The 13,212-nt window shown below is 39.2% G+C and overlaps 1 protein-coding gene across 28 annotated transcripts in view; it reads right to left on the bottom strand.

Moving 5' to 3' along the window:
* Window positions 1-12,377, bottom strand: part of FANCC (FA complementation group C) — a 264,288-nt gene extending 251,911 nt beyond the window's left edge. For all 28 annotated transcript variants that reach the window (XR_014817681.1, XR_014817688.1, XR_014817687.1 and 25 more), the window contains exon 1: window positions 12,189-12,377. The gene's annotated coding sequence lies outside the window, so the exon portion shown is untranslated. The remainder of the gene's footprint in view (window positions 1-12,188) is intronic.
* Between the last annotated feature and the right edge of the window lie 835 nt (window positions 12,378-13,212).

Here is a 13,212-nt window from a genome sequence, read left to right as displayed (position 1 = left end):
GATCATCATAGACTTAAAAAGGATTCTTAAGAAAAAAATCGAACCACTTTTATAGCAACAAATTACACAACTTAGATAATGGAGAAAGGAAAATCCTGGTGAGAAATAACTTAGCAAGAAGAAAAGTGAAAATAAAAACTCAACTATAATATGTAGAGAAATTGAACTTGTCATTTAAAATTTTCCAATAAAAGAAAATCCAGGAAGAGATAACTTCATGGGTGAATTCTATCAAATATTTAAAGAAGAAATAATACTTATCATTCACAAGCTCTTCCAGAAAATATGAGAGATGGGAACACTTCCCAATTCATTTTAAAATGCTAATATTATCATAAGACCAACATCAAACAAAGATGGCACAAGAAAATTACCTGCCAATATTCCTCAAGAACGTAGACACAAATATCCTAAACAAAATATTACTAAATCAAATCCAATAACATGTAAAAAGGATTACATACGATAACCAAGTTGGATTTATCCTAGGAATGCAAGGCTGGTATAACATTAAAAAGTTAATGTAATGTTATAATTAATAAAGAAACAAAATCACACAGCTATCTCAACAGATAGAGAAAAGCATCTGACTAAATCCAACATTTATTCATGTTAAAAACTCTCAACAATATGGAACAGAAGGAAATTTTCTCAACCTGATAAAGAGCATTTCTGAAAAGGTTACATTCACATAATAAGAGTTCCAGAAGAAGAGAGAGAGAAAGGGATCAAAAATGGACTTTAAAAATAATGGCTGAAAACTTCCAAAACCTAAAGAAGGAAGCAAGGATCCAGGTACAAATGAGATGAACCCAAAGAGAACCACACCAAGACATGCTATAATTAAAATGCCAAAAGTTAGAGAATTCCAAAGGCAAGAAGAGAAAAACAAAGAGTCATATACAAGAAAATTCCCACAAGGCTGGCTATCAGCTGATGTGTCTACAGAAACTTTGTAGGTCAGAAGGGAGGATATATTCAAACTCCCAAGTCAGAAAAACTTGTAACCTATGATATTCTACCTCTTAGAATAAAAGGAGGTATGAAGAACTTATCAGACAAGCAAAAACTAAAAGAATTTGACAATGCTAAACCTATATTAGAAGGAATGCTGAAGGGTCTTCTCTAAATGGAAAAGAAGTAAGATTCAATAGGAAAGGGAAAATCCCAGTAAGAAAGGTAAATATATAGTAAGGACTGAAGGTCACTTAAGCTAGTAAGTAGATTTTTAAAAATTGTAAAAACAATTATAACAATAAACAGCAAAAGAAGAAAAATAAGCCAGTACGTAGATTAAAAAACAAAAAAATGTAAAAGCAACTATAACTATAATAAACAGTAAAGGGATAAGCATGAAGATATAAAATAAACATCAAAACCAAAATGTGCAGGAGGGGAGTAAAAAACATAGACCTTTTAGAATATGTTTGAGCTTAAATGACTATCAGTTTAAAGCAAGTAGATATAATTATGGGTCAACATATATGAACCCTATGGTAACTACAAATCAAAAACCTACAACAGATAGACAAAAACCAAGAAAAAAGGATCCCAAGCATACTAGAATAGAAAATCATCAAATCAATGGATTCCGGTCGTGGCACAGTGGTTAACGAATCCAACTAGGAACCATGAAGTTGTGGGTTCAATCCCTGGCCTTGCTCAGTGGGCTGGGGATCCAGCGTTGCTGTGAGCTGTGGTATAGGTCACAGACGTGGCTCAGATCCCATGTTGCTGTGGCCCTGGTGTAGGCCAGCAGCTACAGCTCCAATGAGACCCCTAGCCTGGGAACCTCCATATGCCACGGGAAGCAGCCCTAGAAAGGCAAAAAAGCCAAAAAAAAAAAAAAAAAAAAAAAAAAAAAAAAAAAAAAGGAAAGAAATCATCAAATCAAAATGGGACAAACAAAAAGAAGAAATGAACAGAGAAGAACTACAAAGACAACTGGAAAACAAGGAATAAAATGGCAACATACCTATCAAAAATTACTTTAAATGTCAATGGACTAAATGCTCTAATTAAAAGACACCAGGTGGCTGACTGGATGAAAAAACAAGACCCATCTATATGCTGCTTAAAAGAGACTCTCTTCAGAGTCACAAACAGACTGAGGATGAAAAAAGATAATTCATGCAAATGGAAACAACAATAAAGCAGGGGTAGCAATACTCAATTCAGAAAAAAACAAAAGATATTTCATGCAAATGGAAACAACAATAAAGCAGGGGTAGCAATACTCAATTCAGAAAAAAGCAGACTTTAAAACAAAGTCTATAATGAAAAACAAAGAAGGGCATTATATAATGATAAAAGGATCAGTACAAGAAAACGATACACTTGTTAACATACATGCTATATTTGTCCATGTTATACACAAATATATAAAGCAAATACTAACAGACATAAGGGGCAAAATTGAGGAGTTCCCATAGTGGCAGAGTGGAAATGAATCCAACTGGAAACCATGAGGTTGCGGGTTTGATCCCTGGCCTCACTCAGTGGGTTAAGGATCCGGCACTGCTGTGAGCTGTGGTGTAGGTCGCAGATGCAGCTCAGATCTGGTATTGCTGTGGCTGTGGCATAGGCTGATGGCTACAGCTCCGATTAGTCTGGGAACCTCCATAAGCCCAGGGTGTGGCCCTAAAAAAAAAAAAAAGACAAAAATGGGGGGAGGGGCTCGAAATTGATGAGAATGAAGTAAGAAAAGACTTACCCTTACTCAGACATCCCACTTACATTAATGGGTAGATTATCAGACAGAAAATCACTGAGACAAGAGTGCTCTTAAAACATAAAAGTTAGATTTAACTGATATCTACAGGACATTATATTCTTCCCCCACAAAAAAGGAATACACATTCTTTTTAAGTACACCTGGAACACTCTCCAGGATAGACCATGCACTAGCTCACAAAACATGTCTCAACAAGTTTATGAGGATAGAAATTATAACAAGTATTTTTTTGTGGCCACAATATTATGAAAGTAGAAACCAACTACAGAAGAAAAACAAAAACAGGAAAAGTACAAACATGTAGTGACCAAACAATATGCTACTAAAAAACCAATAGGTTGATGAAATCAAAGAAGAAATCAAAAAATACTTTGAGGAGTTCCTGTTGTGGCGCAGTGGTTAACGAATCCGACTAGGAACCATGAGGTTGCGGGTTCAGTCCCTGCCCTTGCTCAGTGGGTTAACGATCCGGCGTTGCCGTGAGCTGTGGTGTAGGTTGCAGACGCGGCTCGGATCCTTCGTTGCTGTGCCTCTGGCGTGGGCCGGTGGCTACAGCTCCGATTCAACCCCTAGCCTAGGAACCTCCATATGCTGCGGGAGCAGCCCAAGAAATAGCAACAACAACAACAACAAAAACAAAAAGACAAAAAAAAAAAGACAAAAGACAAAAAAAAAAAAAAATACTTTGAGACAAATTAAAATAGAAACACAACTTTCCAATCTCTATGGAATGAAGCAAAAGTTCTAAGAGCGAAGTTCATAGTGACGCAGGCCTTCCTTAAGAAACAAGAAAAATCTGGGAGTTCCCATCATGGCTCAGCGGAAACAAATCTGACTAGCATCCTTGAGGATGCAGATTTGATTCCTGGCCTTGCTCAGTGGGTTAAGGATCCAGTGTTACCATGAGCTGTGGTGTAGGTTGCAGCTGCAGCTCAGATCTGGCATTGCTGGGGCTGTGGCATAGGCCAGAAGCTACAGTTCCAATTAGACCCCTAGGGAAGCTCCATATGCCTTTGGTTGTGGCCCTAAAAAGACAAAAAAAAATTTTTTTTAAATAAACAAGAAAAATCTCAAACAACCAAATCTATCAACTGAAAGAATTAGAAAAAGAAGAGCAAAACCCAAAAGTCAGCAGAAAGAAGGAAATAATAAAGATCTGAGAGGAAGTAAATAAAGACGAAAAAAAAAATAGAAAAGATTAATGAAATCAAAAGCTGGTTTTTTGAAAATATAAACAAAATTGATAAACCCACTTTATCAACTGATGATAAGAAGACCCAAATAAATAAAATTTTTTAAAAAGAGGAGAAATAATAACCAATACTACCAAGATACAAAAAAAAAAAAAATAAGAGAATACTATAGTTATATGCCAACAAATGGGATAACTTAGTAGAATTGGACCAATTTCTAGAAACATACAGCCTGCCAAGATTAAGTCAAGAAGAAACAGGCAATTCAAATAGATTGATCACTAGAAATGAAACTGAATCTGTAATTAAAAAACAAAAAAAACCAAAAAACCCCAAAGCCCAGAAACCTCCCAGCAAACAAAAGTCCAGTACCAAATGCAATGGCTTCATAGGGAATTCTACCAAACATATAAAGAAAAAGTAATACCTATCTTCAAACTGTTCCAAAACACTGAAGAGAAGGGAAGACTACTAAATAAATCCTACAAGGCCACCATTACCCTGATACCATAACCAGACAAAGGCAATACAATAAAAGAAAATTACAGGTCAAGATCTTTGATGAAAACACAAAATCCTCAATAAGATATTAGCAAATGAAATTCAACAATTCATAAAAAGGATCATACACCATACTCAGCTTGGATTTATTCCAGGGTCACAAGGATGGCTCAACATACACAAATCAATCACTATGATATACCACATTAACAAAAGAAAAGACAAAAACCAAATGATCATCTCAATAAACACAGAAAAAGCATTTGACAAAATTCAATAGTCATTCATGATAAAAACTCTCATCAGGAGTTCCCGTCGTGGCGCAGTGGTTAACGAATCCGACTAGGAACCATGAGGCTGCGGGTTCGCTCCCTGCCCTTGCTCAGTGGGTTAACGATCCGGCGTTGCTGTGAGCTGCAGTGTAGGTTGCAGACGCGGCTCGGATCCCGCGTTGCTGTGGCTCTGGCGTAGGCCGGTGGCTACAGCTCCGATTCAACCCCTAGCCTGGGAACCTCCATATGCCGTGGGATCGGCCCAAGAAATAGCAACAACAACAACAACAACAAAAAGACAAAAAGACAAAAAAAAAAAAAAAAAAAAACTCTCATCAAGTTGAGTATGGAGGGAACATATCTCAACGTAAAAGCCATTCAAGACATCCACAGCCAACATAAATACTCAACAGTGAAAAGCTGAAAGCCTTCTTGCTAACCTCAGAAACAAGACAAGAATGATCATTCTCATCATCTCTACATAACACAGTATCGGAAGCCTTAGCCACAGCAATAAGACAAAAAAAAAAAAAAAAAAAAGAAAGAAAGAAAGAAAGAAATGGCATCCAAATCGGAAGGGAAGAGATAAAACTGCCATTATTTGCAGATATGATACTCTATGCAGACCCTAGTGTCCACTGAAAACTACAGAATAAATGAAATCAGCAAGATCATGGGATACAAGACAGCAATCTGTTGTGATTCCATACACTAATAATGAAATCAGAAGGAAAAAGTAAAATAACAATCCCTTTAAAAATCACATCCAGGAGACGGGATTAAGATGGCAGAATAGAAGTACTGGAGCTCAACTTCTCTCCTAAAAACAACAAAATTCACAACTAAAGACTGAGCAATCGCCACCCAAATGGACCGGAAACCCACACCCTACTCCAGAAGAAAAAGAGGAGGCCACATCCACAGGTAGGAGGGGTGATTTCGTGATATAAACAACCCCATACCTCCTGGGTGGGAAGCTCCACAGACTGAAAACTAACTGGCTCACAGAGACTCACCTACAGGAGTGAGAGTTCTGAGCCCCACATCAAACCCTCACATGCTGGGATCTGTCACTGGGAGAAAGAGCCCCTGGAGCATCTGGCATTGAAGGCCAGCACGGCTTGTGCGCAGGAGCTCCACAGGACTGGGGGAAATGGAGACCCCATTCTTAAAAGGCGCACACAGACTTTCACATGCACTAGGTCCAAGGGCAGAATGAGGTCTCCACAGGAACCTAGGTCAAACCTGACTGCAGTTCTTGGAGGACATCATGGGAAAACAGGGGTGAATGTGGCTTGTTGTGAGGGAAGGACATTAAAGGCAAAGCTCTCAGGGGAATATTCAGCAGTTGCCTTTCTCTGGAGGTGGCCATTTTGGGAAAATCTGGCCCCACCCATCAGTCAGTGCTGAGAAGCCCCAGGGCAAACAACAATCCAGGTGGGATCACAGCCCCACCCCTTAGTAAACAGGCTACCTAAAGAGCCTCAGGCACACAGCAGCCCCTAATCCCATCCAGAGACTAAGCCCCACCCACCAGAGGGATTAGAATCGGCTCCACCTACCAGTGGGCAGGCATCAGCCCCTCCCATCAGGAAGCCTACAGCAAGCCCCCCATACTGACTTCAGCCACAAGGGGGACAGACACCAGAAGTAAGAGAGGCTACAGCTCTATTATCTATAAAAAGGTCACCACACCAAAAACCTATAAAAATGAAAAGAAAGAGAACTATAACTCAGATGAGGGAGAAAGGAAAAACCCCAGAAAATCAGCTAAGCAATGAGGAGATTCTCAGCCTCCAGGAAAAAGACTTTAGACTGTCAATGCTGAAGATGATGCAAGACATTGGAAATAAACTGGAGGCAAAGATGGATAACTTACAGGAAACACTGACCAAAGAGATACAAGATATAAAACTTAAACAAGGAGATGCAAAATACAATAATTGAAATAAAAAACTCACTAGAAGCAGCTAACAGCAGAGTACAGGAGGCAGAAGAACAAATAAGCGAGGTGGAGGACAGATTAGAAGAAATTACGGATGCAGAACAGCAAAGAGAAAAAAGATTGAAAAAAAATAAAGAGAGTCTCAGGGAACTCTGGGACAATGTTAAACGCACCAACATCTGTATTATAGGGGTGCCAGAAGGAGAAGAGAGAGAGAAGGGGACAGAAAAAATATTCCAAGAGATAATAACCGAAAATTTCCCTAACATGGGAAAGGAACCACTCACTCAAATCCAGGAAGCACAACGAGTACCATATAAAGTAAACCCAAGGAGAAACACACCAAGACACATAATAATCAAACTGACCAAAATTAAAGGCAAAGAGAAAATCTTGAAAGCAGCTAGGGAAAAGAAACAAGTAACATACAAGGGAACCCCAATAAGGGTATTGGCAGATTTTTCAGCAGAAACTCTGCAGTCCAGAAGGGAGTGGCATGATATACTTAACGTGATGAAAGGAAAAAACCTCCTACCAAGAATACTCTACCCAGCAAGGCTCTCATTCAGATTTGAAGGAGAAATCAAAACCTTCTCAGATAAGCAAAAGCTGAGAGAATTCAGCAACACTAAACCAGCCTTACAACAAATACTAAAGGAACTTCTCTAGGCAGAAAAGAAAAGATCAGCAACAGGAAACAAAAATTCCACAAATGACAAGGCTCACCAGTAAAGGTATCTATATAGTAAAGATACGAAATCATCCATGCACAATTATACCATCAAAATCAGAAATCATGAGAAGAGGTGGGTACAAATGCGGGACACCGGAGATGAACTTGCAATTAAGAGAACAACAACTTAAAACAATCTCATATACATATAGACTCTTACATCAAAACTTCAGAATAATTGCAAACCAAAAATCTACAATTGATACACAAACAAGGAATCTCTGGAGAAGAAATAAATCTCATAGTAAATAAGTGCATAATCCACCATGAAGGGGGTCATTTGACATCATTCTTGGAATGCTGAAGTCTTCTTAGATCTGATGCTGATTTCCTCTCCATCAAAGAACTTATGATAATTACAATTAAATAATGCCACTGTACAATTAAATAATACAGTTCAACAATTGTATTATTAATAACCATTTCTCTCCATGGTACAATGTAAAGTCTATAATGTCTTGTTTATCACATCACCTAGAATGGTGTAATGCATTTATTGAAGAATCAATGAGATGGAACAAATTGTGAGGACATAATTATATAGTTACACTGTTTTTTAACCAACTTATGCATTTTATATTCTACTTATTTTCAGAGGGTGTATTATTTTTGTTATGCTTACTAGTTGTTATTCTTTTTACTATGCTATATAAAATATTTAATGGTATATAAGGCTTTCTTTATAAATTTTAGTTGCATAATATAACAATTTACTATAATGCTAATTTTTAAAGAAAAATTGAAATGTAATAGATAAAACTAAGTAGTAAAGATGAAAGCCATAAAATTGGGATAAAGTATAGAATAAATTTCCTATTTGTCTCAGCATATTTTCCATTCCACTTCTCCAGTGGGAGTCACTTAATCTGTTTCTTAAGATCCATGTTATAATAATCTGTGTGAATGTAATTGTGTGTAAATGTATGTATTTTATTCTGTAAAAAAATAAAAATAAAAATAAAAATAAAATAAATAAATAAATAAATAAAATAAAAATCACATCCAAAAAAAACACAAATATAGGAATAAACTTACTCAAGGAGGTAAAAGACCTATACTCTGAAAATTATAAAACTGATGAAGGAAACTGAAGATGATTCAAAGAAATGAAAAAATACCCCATGTCCTCAGACTGGAAGAATTGATATTATTAAAGTCATATTAGTCAAAGCAATCCAAAGATTTAATGCAATCTGTATCAAAACACCCATGACATTTTTCACAGAACAAATACTCCTAAAATTTATATGGAAACACAAAAGACCCTGAATGACCAAAGCAATTCTGAGAAAAAAGAACAAAGCTGGAGGTATAACCTTCCCAGACTTCAGACTATATTACCAAGCTACAATAATTAAAACAAAATGGTATTGTCACAAAAACAGATACATAGATCAATAGAACAGAATACAGAGCCCAGAAACAAATTTACACACCAATAGCCAATTAATCTCTGACAAAGGAAACAAAGATATATAACAGAGAAAAGATATTCTCTTCAACAAGTAGTTCTGGGAAAACTGGACAACCACATGTAAAACAATGAAATTTGAATATTCCCTCACATGGTATACAAAAATAAACTCAAAATGGTTTAAAAACCTAAACTTAAGACCCAAAACCATAAAATTCAAGGAAGAAAACACAGGCAGAACACTCTTTGCCATAAATTGCAGCAATATTTTCTTGGCTCAGTCTCCTAAGGCAAAAGAAAAAAAAAAAAGAAAATAAACAAATTGGACTTAGTTGAACATAAAAGCTTCTTCACAGCAAAGGAAATCACCAACAAAATGAAATGACAACCTACAGAATGGGAGAAAATACTTGCAAATGATACAACCAACAAGGGCTTAATATCCAAAATATACAAAGAGCTCAACACCTAAAACCAAACAACCCAGTCAAAATATGGGCAGAAGACCTGAAAAGACATATTTCCAAAGAGGACATATAGATGGTTAACAGGCACATGAAAAGATGCTCAACATCACTAATAGTTAGGAAAATGCAAACCAAGGAGTTTCCTGGTGGCTAAGTGGGTTAAGGTTCTGCTATTGTCACTGCTATGGCATGGATTCCGTCCCTGGCTCAGGAACTTCCACATGCCATGGGCACAGCCAAAAAAAAAAAAAAAAAGGAAAATCAAAACCACAATGAGTTATTACATCACACTCGCATGTGTCAGAATTGCTATCATCAAAAAGTCTACAAACAACAAATTTTGCCAAGCATGTAGAGAAAAGGGAATCCTTTTGCACTGTTGATGGAAATGTAAATTGGTGAAGCCACTAAGGAAAACAGCATGGAAGATCCTTAAAAATCTAAAAGTAGAACTATCATATGATCTACTCCTATACACATCTGGAAAACAACAAAAACACTAATTCGAAAAGATATATGCACCCCAATGTCCACAGCAGCACTACTGACAATAGACAAGATATGAAAGTAACCCAAGTGTCCATCAACAGATGTGGGTTAAGATGTGGAGTCTATGTATGTGTGTTCTACACACATGGATATTAATATTATTCGGTCATAAAAAGAACTTAAATGCTGCCATTTGTAGCAACACAGATAGACCTAGAGAATATTATGCTAGTGAAATAAGTGAGACAGAGAAAGACAAATACTGTATGATATCACTTATATGTGAATTCTAAAAAAATAATACAAATGAAGGTAGATGCAATACAGAAACAGACTCACAGATACAGCAAACAAACTTGTGGTTAGCACAGGGGAGAGAAAAGTGGGGAGGGACAAGTTAGGGGTATGGGATTAACAGATACAAACTACTATATATAAAACTGATAAGCAACACAAATATACCGTATAGCATAGGGAATGATACCCACTATCTTACAATAACCTATAATGTAATATAACCTACAAAAATACTGTATCACTACACTATACACCTGAAACTAACACAATACTGTAAATCGACTATATTTCAATTGAAAAATAGTGATAATCCATTTGGTGCTGACTTCCGGCCTGATTTGAGGCTCTACCACTACCAAGCTGGAACTGCCACACATGTGAGATTTCCCTGACTCTCTCTGTGGCCTGGATAATCAATCCAACTTTCTACTGGCCAGGCTGGCCTCCCTGTAACTGGTTTTCATAAATAGAAAATTTGTGTAATTGTTACTGGAACTACTTGCTGAAATCTGGAACTGGTTAAAAATACCATTTATTTTAAAATACACACGCAGTTTCACATACATGCAGAAACACATCTTTCACATCCAGCCAATCAATCAACTTAATGCTTTTTATTAGAGAACAGAACAGAAAATTCAGATAACCCAATACAGAGTTTGCTGTTCTTTTCAGGAGCCTCAGTAAGTGTTTTTCAAGAAATCAAGAAGGATATGACTAAATACTGGAAAAAAAAGAATTAATATGTGTAATATATCAAAGTATAATTAGCCTAATCCTGTAACAGCGGGTTCTAACTTTTACTCTTGGGGAAAGAGGACTTTGATTTAACTAGGAAAAGCAAATTGTTTTTTGACGCAATCTTTCTTGTACACTTATATAAGTAATGTATATGAGGGCTTATTTCCTTGTGAAGTTGGTACAGTATGTTAGATTGAAACACCGATTTAAGTTTAATGGATAAAGTCACAGTGAGTATGTTTCTATCTAAGCTTATGTAATAAATGATCCCAACACATGGTATGAATTCTATCATTTGTAACAACATTTCCTTCCCTCTTGAGGGGAGTAATGAGAAAATGTTCCGAGCTGCACATCACTAAAGGTGAGTGACATCCAGAAAGAAATGAAGTTGGGTGGTCCAAAAGTGCCCCGTCCATCTGATAAATATATCAATCACATCTCAGTTAAGAAGTATTAAATGGGACACAGGCTGGAATGAAACCAGGAGCCAGGGAGCTTTCCAACAGTTTCCGATTAAGACAAACGCAGAGGCACAGACAGGTCTTCGCTGGAGAATTCGTTGGCCTTTCCTTGACATCCTGGTCCCAAATTTCTCATGTTTCAAAAACCCCAAATCTTTTTCCCCCTCCAGACTTCTCCAGCCCACACAACATGACCACAGAGAGTTCAAGGTTGTAAACGAGTCTACGTACAAAACAGGAAAAAAAGCAAGCTTAAACAAGCACCGCCCTTCCCCACTTCCCCAAAAGACACCTCTCAAAGGCTTTGGACGCTATTTAGCCTGCCATTAAAAAAAAAAAAGAGAGAGAACCCGTCAGAGGGTTCGCCCATCAAAACCCTCTTTCCCTCCTAGGATGAAGGAGGAAAGGCCAGGAGAGAAGGATGGGTAACCGCCGCGCCCCGGGCTCCTCTAATAGGGGGTTTGGGGCGTGGCGGTGCGGGGAGCTTGCGGCCAGCTGCAAAGAGCAAAGGATTAAGAAAGGCGAGCTTTTCACGGCTCCTACAGTCCCGGGGAGAAGAAATTCACCTTTGCTCCTTCCTTTTAAGAAGATATAGCAGCCTCTGCTCAAGGAACAAAAAGAACCAAAACGCCAACTCCCAGCTCCCACCGCTCTGGGGGCTCGCTTCCGGGTGGCCACTCCATTGGCTCCATCCCCTGGAGCTGCCCCGCCCCTGACCACGCCCCCCCGCGGATTGGCGCCACCTGAAACCCCTACACATCTCTTCCCCAACCCCTGCACACTGCAGGAGCACGGCTCACCCACCTACTTAGGGGAGCGCAGCGAAAGTTCTCGCGAGCCTTCCCTCCCTAATCCCCCATCCTACACCCCCAGGCTGACGTGTCAGCCAGACCCCCGAGGGAGGCAGCTGCCCTCGCTCTCGTTCTGCGGCCTCTTACCGGGTGGTCCGCGCCAGAGCTGCTTCAGCAGTTTGGACAGTAGCGGAAATGCTGCCACCTCCCGGGTTCTGTGGTTTGAAAGTTAGCCTTTTCCTCGTACTGGCTTTTTGTTTTGTTTTGGCTTATTTGGAATTTTCCCGCGGTCGCTCCGCAGTGGAGCCGCGCGCGCACGTACCCGCGATGCACTCTGGGGCCTGGCCCGCGGCCCCGCGCCCCCGCGGCATCGCGGGAAAATTCGGACGAATCTCGTGCTCGTGGGGGCGGGGCGGGGCCCAGGGCTGGGCCGGAAGTCGACTCTGCCGGGCCGGACTCCTGGCGGACTCCCGGGCGAGTAGGGCAGCTGAGGCTTCATTGGAGGTTCTCGGACTTTGTGCTTATGTCGTGATCTAACTAGACCGTAGGAAGGACCCGCAGCGGAGAAAACCGGGATTTTAATCGGTTGTTGCCCAATGATTTCAAGATTATATTCAAAATGCAGAGAAGGGAAAATGAAATTTAGTTTTTAAAAGAAAAATTGGAGTTCCCCGTCGAGGCACAGCGGAAACGAATCCGACTAGGAACCATGAAGTTGCGGGTTTGATCCCTGGCCTTGCTCGGTGGGTTAAGGATCCGGCGTTGCTGTGAGCTGTGGTGTAGGTCGAAGACGTGGCTTGGATCTGGCGTTGCAGTGGCTCTAGCGTAGGCCAGCAGCTGCAGCTCCGATTAGACCCCTAGCCTGGGAACCTCCGTATCCCCCGGCTTGGCCCTAAGAAAAGACAAAAAGAAAAAAAAGAAAATTGAGTCTTTATCAAGGTAAAACTTTTAAAGGAGGCCTCGAATATGATTTTCGAGGTGCAGTTACACACGAAAAAGGAATCTTTCTTGGGTTAATGTCCCTAACTACCACCTAAATCGGTTCCATAGTGTTTGGAGTTCAAATCAGTTCAACACTGTATTTAAACCACTTAAATAAATGGAAAGCAGCATTTTCTGTACATTTCCATTCATGTCGTTAAGATTAGCATGTCTTGGTTTGTTGTTTCTT

The sequence above is a fragment of the Sus scrofa genome, chromosome 10 (genome assembly GCF_054392235.1).
Source record: "Sus scrofa isolate SSC_HxYL_T2T_F1_AM1 chromosome 10, Sscrofa_HxYL_maternal_Yorkshire_Landrace_v2.0, whole genome shotgun sequence".
Lineage (NCBI taxonomy): Eukaryota > Metazoa > Chordata > Mammalia > Artiodactyla > Suidae > Sus > Sus scrofa.
Note: the sequence above shows the minus strand (reverse complement) of the source record. Positions and strands in the feature narration are given on the sequence as shown.